The following is a 12730-nucleotide window of genomic DNA, read 5'->3' as shown; positions in this document are numbered from 1 at the left end:
CATCCTCTTCCATAGGGTTTCCTGAGCCCCGAGGGGGAGGGATTTAGGGCTGAGTGTCTCCAGATCTCTCTCACTCTCTACATAATGTCTGGCTGTGGATCTCTGCATTTGATCCCCTTTGATGCAGGAGGAAACTTCTCTAAGCAAAGTACTAATCTATGAGTACAGTAGAATGTAATTTTGTTGTTCTGTTTTTTGTTTGTTTTGTTTTGATGTTGCTTTTTTTTAAAAAGTTATTCTTTAATTTTTTTCTACAGTCCAGCCTTTATTTCCTTCTTGGTCCACCCTCCAACAGTTCCTCATTCCATTCCTCCTCTCCAACTCTAAAAGGTTGTCCCCACCCCATCCCCACCACTAGGCCTCCCCTCACTTCCTGGGGCCTCAAGTCTCTTGAGGGTTAGGTGCTTCTTCTCTCACTGAGGCCAGACCAGGCAGTCCTCTGCTATATATATGTGTAGGGGGACCTCATATCAGTTGGTGCATGCTGCCTGGTTGGTGGTTCTGTGTCTGAGAGATCTCGGATGTCCAGGTTAGTTGAGACTGCTTGTCTTCCTATGGGGTCGGCCTCCTCCTCAGCTTCTTCCAGCCTTTCCCTAATTCAACCACAGGGGTCCATTGGTTGCAAGTAAGTATATGAATCTGGCTCTTCTAGCTGCTTGTTGGGCCTCTGGGAGGGCAGCCATGCAAGGTCCCTGCTTGTAAGCATACCAAAGCATCAGGAATAGTGAACGGAAGTATTTGGATATACCCTAGATCTGTGAGTTATCTATCTTTCATTCTTGGTCATCCAAGGAGTGTCAGGTATGGATGTCTTGTGGAGTGGGCCTGAGGTCAAATCAGATATTGGTTGGATACTCCTAGAAACCTTAGACTACCAGTGCCCCAGCATATCTTGCCAGTATTGTAGGTCAAAGGTCTCATGGCTAGGTTGATGTTTACATTTCTCTTTAGCTAGAGTAACTATTTGTACCAAAGACTCTAGAGCATAGGGGTTAAGGCTCTATGCAGGCATCAGCTTGGCTTCTTCAAGTTCAATGAGTAATGTAGGTGTTGTCTTCAACATTTGGGGTCTTGCTGTCAGTTTGTGGAGAGCAACTTATAATTTTGTCAACAGATTGATCTTTCCAACGAAACTCTAACAATAATCTACTTAAGAAATGAAAATACTGACTCCAAATGACACAGCAAAGGAACATCCACCACTAGCTCCCAAACAGCTTGGAAAGGAAGCACTGTCTATTTTACAAAGACCTAGTACAGAGTCACATTAAACAAAGGGTTGCTGTGGTAGCATGGAGAAAGAAAAGACCAACTGCTCAAAGGAACGCACTCAAGGATCAGCTTAAATATAGAAAATAGTAAAACATTTGAGCAGGCATCAAAAATCAATGGGAAACAATAGAGTACTTGTAAGTCAAGTTAAGCCAATTGGTTCACAGTACTGAGACAATGCAGAGTTTGATTCTTCCACACTATATCGACTGAACTTAGACTGGTTAAATTAAATGCTTGGCCAACTTAGCAAGACCTGGTTTTAAAACAAAAAACAACAGCAAAATGTTTTGGTTTTTTTATGGCTGCTTATATAATATCAACTAAATAGTTGCCTAGCCCTGAGGTCTTAGGTTCAATTCCTAGTAAAAACAATGACAACAACAACAACAACAATGAATATAACAGCAGTATTAAAATTCACCTGGTTTCTGCATCAAACCATAAGTCTACGACAATGAAAAAAAAGATAGGAAAATACCCTTGAGGTTCAGCATGTAAGAAATGGGAAATGATTGTGAAATAATTAAAAGGCATATTTTATAACATATGAGTGTTAGGTTTTGTTTAAGGGAAACCATTACCCAGTCTGAGGTGTTTCTGCTATTTAAAGCAAATAGGTTCATGGACGGGAGTCACACAGACACTGTGAGAAAACAGGAGACTCCTGGGGCCAAGACAAAGAATTTGGTTATTCAGTGCACAGCAGGAAGTGTGAACTTCATATCTGTATTGGTAGCTTGCCCTACAACCATATGTCTCCCACGGTCCACTGGGGCAGTGCAAGTGAGTTTTGATAGATGTTCCACAAACAGTGGCTTTGCATTATAGCCAAGAAAATCCCAAGCTTGGGAAACCTCAACCTGCTATAGAAGGCTTCAAGCAAACCTGTCCAGTGTTTGTGATGGAAGGAGATATTATCTTTATTACACTGGATATCAAATATTCCCTTTGTTCCAAAGGAAGACTGTGTCTTTCTGGGCTATTCACTGTACAAACTTCTGTAAAATGATGCTCACGTCCAAGGCTCTTAGTGACTCTGCATCCAAGAGATCAGACATTGAGAGAGCCACAGAGGATTGTCTGCTAAAAGAACTGGCAAAGCAAGTGAAAAGATTACATTGCAGAATTTTGTGTTAGACTTTTCTATCACAGAACAAGAGTGGTGGTTTGTGCAAGATGGCTCAGCAGTAAAGAACACTGGCTGCTCTCGAAGAGGACCAGGTTTAGTTGCCAGCCCCTACACGGTATCTCACAATCATCTGCATTTCTAGTCCAAAGGAATCTGACACTCTCTGCTGGCCTCTCTGGGTACCAGATACACAAGTGGTATACAGACATATGCGAACGCAAAACATCCATACACATAAAATAAAAGTTTTAAAGGAGGCCATTTAGAGCTAGTTAGATGTCATAAGCCACCTACTGCCAATCCTTATGACTGGAGTTTGATCCCTGGACCCATGTGATGGAAGGAAAGAATGGACTCTTGGGTGTTGTCTTCCACCTCCAAATGTGAGCTGAGGTATCCCTTCCCCCTTCACACGCAATTTAAAAAAAAGCATGGGGGAGGAATTCATAAAAGATGAACAGAAGTTTTGAACAAGTCACTTACTTTGCAAAACTCAGAGTGTAATACATACATAAAAAGAAGTGGAACTCCTAATTGGATACATAAAATGCAAATAGAACATGTTCCATTATACCCATCAAATAGGGAAAAAGTAATGAACAGGGGTGAATAGCAACCAGCATATTCCACTGGAAACAATGTATCATAGAATTACATTTTGCAAAATAATGTGGTGAAAATGTTTTGCTGTGCTTTCAGAGCAAACAATCATATTTCTGGGAACAAATCTGGATGAGCTTTGCTCAAATACATGTGAAGATGTTCAGTTCAACGTGTTCAATATGCCTGAGGCTGACTAAATGTCCATTGATGGCAAATAACATACATATGACTTGTGGGGCCGTGAAAGGCAGCCTATTTTGGTTGAATGAGGCTTGCTCTGGTGACCCAGTAGAAAACTCTACAAGGGATGTGACAGTGATCCACGTTCCCAGAGACAGGTACCTGACACCACAGAGCCCCCAACTCCATAATTCTGTGACTATCAGTCAGGCAGATAAAGCACCAAGCTCCTGGCATTCTGGCTAGACTCCACCCCCACAGTTACCTGACTATAGCCAGGTGTGCTCTGCCCCACAGTTACCTGGCAACAGCCTGATAGCCTAGCCTGCTATAAAAGGGGCTGCTTGGCCTCTCCTTGCTCTCTTTAAACTCTCACCTTTCTTACCCTCATCTTTAGCCCTCCTTCTCCCCACCTCCCACTCTCCACGTGGCCATAGCCAGCCTCTCTATTTCTTTCTACCTTCTCTCTTTCTCTCTGCATTTCTACAATAAAGCTCTAAAACTTCTGCTCATCGAGGCCCAGCATACTTGAATGATAGGATAGGCTTTCCCTTAATGAGCTGCATCTAACCTCCCACCCGAAGGCCTTTCTGCACTCCAGCCATGGACAGGACCAAGTGGAAACCACCCAGAGCCCCCTCTCTCCTTGCCCTCTCCTCCCTTAGTTCCTGGGGCTGACTCAGCCAGCCCCAGGGCTCCCATTTTGTCCTCAGCTGTTCTGCAGTGTCCATCGGTGTCTGGGATGCCAGAGACTGAGAACCTATTATCTCTGGCCTCCGTGAGGCCCAGAGACCCAGGACTGCTCCTTGTCCACCCCCGTAGGATGGGTCTGTAGCTTCCCACAGCCAGACACCCACCCCCAGGGCCTTGTGGAAAGTGTGCAGTAATCTTCCAGTGTCTGCCTGACCAGAGCACCAGAACTCTGGCAGGATGCAGGTTTTCTCCCACTCTCTCCCCCACACCCACTGCCCCACAATGACTGGGTACCATTCAGTAAGCAGAAACATGACACAAGACCTACAAAATATACAAAATGTAACATACATACATACATGCATACATACATACACACACACACACACATATATTTCTTCCTGCCCGTGTATTAGAAGACAAAGTAGAATAACTGTTATTTGTAGTATAATGTCATTTACATTGAGTTTCACATACATGAGCAAACAATAACTTAATATGTAGAACCATATTTCCTTTTCCTCTGGTAGTCTTTATTTTCTTTGCTTATCTTTATAGCTCTTCTTGTCATCTGAAATTTAATTTTTATTGATATGCACTCATCAGGGATATATTGGCATCTGACCTGCTTCTGTTGTTTACTGTATTCTTATTTGATAACAGGATAATACTGCTTTCATAAGGTGAGTTTGGTAGCCATCTCCCTTTCTTTTTTTAAAAATGGAGTAGCTGGAGGAGGATTGATGCCAATTCTTTAACAGTAGATAGAATTCTACAGTGTATCCATCATGCCCTGAGCTAGCTTTCTTTGTGTGTGTGTTGTGTGATATGTGTGTGTGTGTGTGTGTGTCTGTGTGTGTGTGTCTGTGTGTGTGTGTGTGTGTGTGTGTGTGGTGTGGTGTTTGGGTGGTGTGTGTGTGTACATGTGTGTGTGGTGTGTTTGCAGTATGTGTGTTTGTGTGTGTATGGTGTTTGTGCATGGTATGTGTAGTATGTATGGTATGTGTGTGTGTGTGTGTGCGTGCGTGTGTGTGTGTGTGTGTGTGTGTGTGTGTGTATGTAGGTGTGGGTGCATTTGTGGGCACATGTGGAGGCTAGAGGCCCACCTTGGGGTGTTCTTCCTCAACTGTAATTTATCTTGTTTCTTTTGTTGTTTTGTTTGCTTGTTTTTATGCCGAATTATCTCATTACCTGGGACTTGCTGTTTAGGCTAGGGCTAGCCTGCATTTTTCTCTGCGACATCAGTCCTGAGGTCACAGACACTTGCCACCACTGGCTTTTGTAATTTTGGAATTGAGCTCGTGATCTCTGGCATGTAAAGCCAGATCTCCTGACTGAGCCATCTTCTCTGCCACACCACACAGGGTTTTCCTTGTTGGGAGATTTATTATTACTGCCCCAACATTATCATTGCTCCTTATAGTTTAATTTAATTTATTTTATAGTTTATTATTTATTTTATAGTTTAATTCTTTTTGACTTAATTTTGACATGTCATATATGTGTAGAAATGTACCTATATCGTTTCAATTTTACAATTTATTGTAATATAAAACTTCAAAGTATACCCTAATGAGCATCTGAAGTTCACTGGTATCTGTGCAGAGTCTTATCTTTATAGCTCATTTTATGAATTTGGATTTTTTCTTTCTTTTAGCTACTTTACAAAAGGGTTTATTAATCTTGTTTATCTTCTTTTCAAGGCTTAACTGTTCATTTCATTCTTTGTGAGTTATTTTACTGTTTTTATTTCACTAATTTTTTCTCTGAATGTTATTACTTTGATCAATCTACTGATTTGGGGTTGACTTGCTTGGTCTTCTAGTCTAATACACTGAGGCATATTGTTATTTATTTGGTAACTGTTTTTATTTTTAATATAGGCACTTATAGCTGTAAGTTTTTATCTTGGAACTTCTTTTTTTGTATTATATTATGTCTGGTATGTTATGTTTTGATTTTCTCATTATACCCATATTTTGTGGGGTACCTACAAAAGAATGTATCTGTAGGACATTGATTTTTGAATTTTGTGACACAGCTAGCTTTCATTTGCTTAGTCAAACATATGCATGAGTTATGTTATTTTCTTTCAACTTAATTTCACAAATAGAGTAACAGATCACTGCAAAGAAATTAAGAATTGAAGATAATTTTTTACTGTTTTTACTAATTAAATTTATCTTTTTACAATTTCATTCATGTACACAATGCATTTTTATTACTTTTCCTCTCACTCCTTACCTCCCTCCAATCCCCTGCCAATCCCTATAGGACTTTTCTCCATGTTCATGTCACTTTGTTTTGTTATCTTCAGAGTTTAATCAGAGTAATAGGCATGAATACGAGTATGAAGCTCTCCAATGGAGCCTTGTGAAGTCACCCATGAATGGGTACACAGCTGTAGAAAATGACTCCCTTTCCTCTAGAATTTATCAGTAGTCATTAATTTAAGGGAATAGAGGTTGGGCCCCATTAACTCAATTCCTATCCATAATTGGCTCTTCACTCCCTGTGTGGGACCAGTGCTGGAAAACACAGCAGCAGTGGGCTCCTGATTACAATGGCTATGCTATTTTCTCTCCTGAGATTCTATGGTATGTTATTTAAATGGTAGGAGTTTGTACTTCCTGTAGCTTCCTTTGCATTGTGATAAGACAAACTGCAGTAAATTACCTTTTGTTTTGTTTTGTTTTTTTGTTTGTTGGTTTTTTTGTTTTGTTTTGTTTTCTGAGACAGGGTTTCTCTGACCAGGCTGGTCTTGAACTCAGAAATCCACTTGCCTCTGCCTCCCAAGTGCTGCGATTAAAGGCATGTGCCACCACTGCCGGGCATCTTAAAAGTCATTTGTTAAGACTTTTTTTCTGTCTTAAAAGATCAGTTTTGGAGGAAATTCCATGAATGGAATGTATGTTTAGTAGTTATTAACTGTAATAGTCTGGAGATGTCTGTTAAATCCATAGGTCTATAAAAATTAAAGGAAAAAAGACAAAAGGAGGATGGTAATAAGAATTGAAATGGGAAATTAATAATTACAGTAATAAAAATTGCAAAATTATACTTGAGAAGAGAAAAAGAATTGAATTCCTATTCCCAAGAGATGTCTCTTTCCAGATGGATGTTAGGAGCGGGTGTGGCGGCAGTCCCAAAGGCGCCAGGGACTGCAGCTAAGTCATATGACTTTCACCTGACTTCCTCATATAAGACACAAACATCTTGAGTGCTGCGCAGGTGTACCAGGATACAGGTGAATCCAATTTGATGGAGATATGCCCCTGCTGCCCTGATTAGCTGAAGCCTCGTGACTGGCGAGGGGGCGTGGCCTGCTGTGCGTGGATGGGAACTGAGAGTATAAAAGAGTGAGAGGCCCAGGGTTCGAGGGAGATATATAAACAAGGGAGATATAAACAAGGGAGATATAAAAAAGAAGAAACAGGACTGAATAAACGTGTGCAGAAGGATCCTGTAGCAGCGTCGTTCTTCCTGGCCTGTTGAGCGCGCGCAACAAGTGGTGCCGAAACCCGGGAAAAGAAACATCTTCAGGCAAGAGCGAAGACCCCCTGCTACAGGGAGGATTCAGAACTGCATCACGGGGAAAGGTGGTAATAAAGTGTTCCCGTAAAACAGACTGTTGAGAAGGATCCGGCGTAGATTCAGAACTCTTCAGCTGGGGAACGGTACTGATGAAGAGAAAGAAGAAAGATGAGGACTGAATAAACTGCTGTTAGAAGGACTGGTGGTCACGTCGTTCTTGCTGTTCGAGAGCGGGCGCGACAATTGGTGGCCCGTACGGGGAACCGACTCCCCCACCGAGTTCAGAACTTTCAGCAGTCAGTGGTTGCCGGCAGGGTAAGTTCACGGTGAGTGAAACTTGCAACCCCAGGAGTTTGGGAAGGACCTCGGATAAAATAGAGGCAAGCATAAAGTTGCCAGGAAGCAGGTACAAGGTAACTAAAGGTTCCTGGCTTTGGGACAAGTTAAGGTTCCCGGTTTGGGGACAAGTTAAGGAACTATGATAACCTCAGTGTAGTGATCAATAGATCCTCGCTGTGTAGTTATGCTTTTTTCTCCCATTGGCCCTTTGTGGGTAGGTCTGATAGTTTTGGTCTTGTTTGTTCTGATATATGGACTCTGTTACTGTTTGAAACTGTGTGTAGAGGCAGTCAAGACAGGTCAGAAAATCCTTACAGAGCAACAAGAAAGTATGTCGGAAGAGGAAAAGGGCTTAAAAAGAAAAAGGAAAAAGAAAGGAGACACAGTGTTATCAGGTGGTCAGGAAGGACAAAATAAAAGAGCCGAGGCGGAGGAGGAAGGCGAATTAGCTTCTGCGTCCTCTCCCTATGCCTCCTCAGCAGCCACCTGTAGGTGGACCTTCTGTCTGGAGATTTGGAGAGGATCGAGTAGATCAGGTGTTGACATGGGCGAGAGGGTCTGTTTGTGTGTTTCCACAGGACCAGACGGAACCTCTTTGGGTGCCGGAGAGGTTGGTGAGACGCTGCAAGAATGAGGCTCCTGATCCAGTTGCCCCTGTGGATGTGGTGGATGATCCCACAAGCACAAAGGATGGAGCCGAGATGAGAGATCCTTTCGGTATTCCAGAAGCCGATACCAGCTCGACATGACATTCAAATTTTTCCATGCCTTTTTGATCCCTGAATTCCCCTTAAAGAGATAGCCCCTCTGGCTATCTATCCCTTGCTTCAGGGAAGATGAGCGGTGATGAGAGCCCTGGGATGTATGCTTGTTATAGTGTGTGTGTGTTTTTTGTGTTTGGCACATGTGTTAGGTGCAGAGTGTGCGACCCGCACTTTTGCCATGGTAGCATAGGCTTTTGCTGCAGTGGAGGCGGGGCAATCTCCTCAGATTCGGTTTGCTGCTCTAAAAGAAATTATGCTGCGTTATGCCGTGGGGTGCAAGGCTAAGCACTGCACAGAGGATAGCTGCTGTTGGCATCCTGTGGAAGGCATGTCTGATTGCATGAAGGTTCAGTGTCCTAGTTCCCTTCCCCCAGGAAAAACGACACGGGAGCTGGCCAAGACCTCTCTGGGTGATGAGCCTAAGAGATGGTTTTGTGTAGGGCCCCTATGCTTGCACACTGGGGATCAGACCTCTACCTTCACCCATGAGGCTTGCTTGCAGCAATTAAGATCTGGCCATAGGTTAAGTAACATCCTGGCCTTTTGATGCACCTGCCACAAGCAAAACACAATCTCCCCAGGAGTGGCTTGGCATGATAGAGAGGTAGTCAGTGATAAGACTCCCTGGGCATGTCACCAACCTAAGACAGGGATCAAACCAATGCTGTTTGTCACCCAAGGACGGGTAAGGGGCATGGCTGCGGGGGGCTATCTACAGACATTCTCTCTGCCAAAAAAGAAAAAAGGGGGAGATGTTAGGAGCGGGTGTGGCGGCAGTCCCAAAGGCGCCAGGGACTGCAGCTAAGTCATATGACTTTCACCTGACTTCCTCATATAAGACACAAACATCTTGAGTGCTGCGCAGGTGTACCAGGATACAGGTGAATCCAATTTGATGGAGATATGCCCCTGCTGCCCTGATTAGCTGAAGCCTCGTGACTGGCGAGGGGGCGTGGCCTGCTGTGCGTGGATGGGAACTGAGAGTATAAAAGAGTGAGAGGCCCAGGGTTCGAGGGAGATATATAAACAAGGGAGATATAAACAAGGGAGATATAAAAAAGAAGAAACAGGACTGAATAAACGTGTGCAGAAGGATCCTGTAGCAGCGTCGTTCTTCCTGGCCTGTTGAGCGCGCGCAACAGATGGACATACAGACACCTAGAATCTGTGTGTCTGCTGTCTGGCCTTCTGTGCTTGTTGCCTTTGTCATTTTCTTTCTTTTTTTCTTTTGTTTTTTTGAGACAGGGATTCTCTGTGTAGCCCTGGCTGTCCTAGAACTCACTCTGTAGACCAGGCTGGCCTCGAACTCAGAAATCCACCTGCCTGTGCCTTTGGCATTTTCTGAAGGCAAATAATTTGTGTGCAGTACTTTTGACTCTAGCACCTGCAAACAGCTCCAACCATTCTCCCATCTTCTGAGGGGCTAAGGATCTCCGATCTGAATCAAATCATAACTTACAGTTTGAAACACTACATGTTTTCGACTTAAGAAATTTTGCCTTTTAGATTTGAGCATTTGACAGGCCAGATCTCAGAGACTACCAGAATAATTTGAAATGAGATTACATTTACTGCACAGGAGTTATAAAATAATCAACAGTGAGTGAGATTCTCACAAAATCCTATGAAAATTCTCAATCTCAATACATTTTCCCTCCATGACATCAACACCAAGGGAAAACTTACTCTTTTAGGGAAAACTTTAGAGATTTACCCATATACCTTCAAATACCCCTATATTTATTTCCTGAAAAGAGTATAAAGTGAGTACGGGAGAGATGGCACAGCAGTTAAGAGCACTCACTGCTGCTCTTCCAGAGGTCTAGAATTTAATTCCCAGCAACCACATGGTGTCTCACAGCCATCTGTAATGTGATCTAATGCCCTCTTTTAGTACATCTGAAGACAGCTACAGTGTACTCATATAATAAAATAAATAAATAAATAAATCTTAAAAAAAATATATATATATAAAGTTCCAGTGACAGGCTCAAAGAGGGATGCAGCCCAAGGGGAGCTCCCAAGGCCTGACACTATCACTGAGGCTATGGAGCGCTCACAAAAAACAGACCTAGTATGACCACACTCAAAAGATCCAACAAGCAGCTGAAAGAGTCAGAGACATATAGTTGTACCCAACCAATGGACAGAAACTGCTGACCCCTGTTGTTGAATTAGGGAAAGGCTGAAAGAGCTGAGGAGGAGGGTGACCCTGTAGGAGGACCAGGAGTCTCAATTAATCTGAACTCCCAAGATTTCTCAAGCATTGGACCACCAAACAGACAGCATACACCGGCTGATATGAGGCTTCCAATACACATACAAAAGAGGACTTCTGGGTCTGTGTTCATTCAGAGATGATGCACCTAACCCTCAAGAGACTGGAGGCCTCAGGGAGTTTAGAGGTTAGGTCGGGTGGGGGGTAGGGGCATCCAAGTGGAGATGGGGTGGGGTGGGGAGGAGGTGTGGGATGTGGAGCAGTAGTAGGGTGACTGGGGGGGAGATAAAATGGGTAGTGCAAAATTAATTAATTAATTAAAAACATATAAAGTGTCCAGATAATAGTTATACATCCAAAATAGTTACAATTTCTGTTTTTCTTGTGAACAAGAAGAAACATATTTTCTATGAACAATCATCCTTTTTCTGCTTGTTTATTTTTGAGATTTGTATTTTATTTGCAATATTTCTCCTTCTCCTTTCTCTCTCCAAATCTTCTCCTATACCCCTCTCTGCTCTCCTTCCTACTCCTGGCCTCTGTTTTTTTTTTTATATCAGTTGTTATTGTATGTATATATATGTATTTGTATACACACCACACACACACACACACACACACACACACACACACACACACATACACACGTTCTCAATTATAACTTGCTATGTACGTACTTGTACCTGTGTTATGTTTTTAGGGCTGACTGACACTGGACAACCATTGTTGTGCTCTTCCTGAGCGGGGATTTTTTTTTTTTTAAGAATATCCTTTTGTCACTGCTCTGGTCAAGTGCTAAGAAAAGACCTTTCCCTGCACCTATATGATATGAAGACCCCAAAGTTTTATGTATGATTTGACTGCAGTCTGCACAGTGCTAATTCCAATGTTAAATGTGCTTTAAGTTCTCTGCTTCCAACCTCTGCTATTTGGTCTCTGCTTTCCATCATCTTCAAGGCCTTTGTCTCTATATCCCTCACTGTTTCCCATCCTGCCCTCTAAGTCATCTGGTGAGGAAAGCACCTTCATATTTCTAGAGGCTGTATCCTGACTGGCAGCTCCCAACCTCTGCAAATGAGTTTACACTAGTAGCTGGGCATAACCTGCTCAGGTCTGACCACACTAGAAAGGATTCTCTCTTGTTCTGTGCCAATTTACAAATTTCCCCTGATCTCTTTGTTATTGAAGCTTTAGTTATTCTGTCACCCACCTCAGAGGATAGATGCTTTCCACCATCCCGGTTTTGCCCAGAGATTCTGCCAGCTGGTGTAGTGTCATCTGCCACTTTCTCCTGAATTTGCACTCTTTTACTAACCTGCTTATTTAATGTCTGTTTCACTAAAGGGAAGTCACTAGGGCAATGTTAACTAGTTCACCCTAGTGGATTACAACTCTCATGACTTTATATGGCACATAATATAAGCTTCCAAATTTCTTCATTGAAGTGTTTGTTTTTATGGGTATACTTATCTGCCAATAAATGGATGGAAATAATATATTTGGTATAGTTGAATGTCTTAAGTCCTCTTTGAAGCTCACATAATTGATAATTTTTGCTTTAATTTCATTTGGTTATACAGGATCATTGGCTCCTTAAAACTCCACAGAAGTACTTCTGGTTATAATATACACTGGTGTATATATCTACTAATAATCTCAACATAGAATTTTTGTGTTCCCCTTATCTCTTTCTTATTATTTGATCGTGAAGCTACCTGGAGGATGAATAAGACCTAAGCCACCTTCTAGTACATATATGCCAAATGCAATCTCACAAATGGAATTAAGTATCCATGACTTAGACATACTACATACAAGACTCCAGAGAAGTACAGTTTCCTTATACAAAGTTGGAGAGCACGTTGCTTATCAATTCAACATGGTATTTAGTGATTCTGGAGTAGGTTGGGATGGCAAGAGTTCTCCTCAACAAAACCAAGACAAATGGCACCTCACATCCCTTTCACTAGATAAATGACAGGTAAAGAGGACATA

Source organism: Mus musculus, chromosome 8, assembly GCF_000001635.26.
Source record: "Mus musculus strain C57BL/6J chromosome 8, GRCm38.p6 C57BL/6J".
Lineage (NCBI taxonomy): Eukaryota > Metazoa > Chordata > Mammalia > Rodentia > Muridae > Mus > Mus musculus.
Note: the sequence above shows the minus strand (reverse complement) of the source record.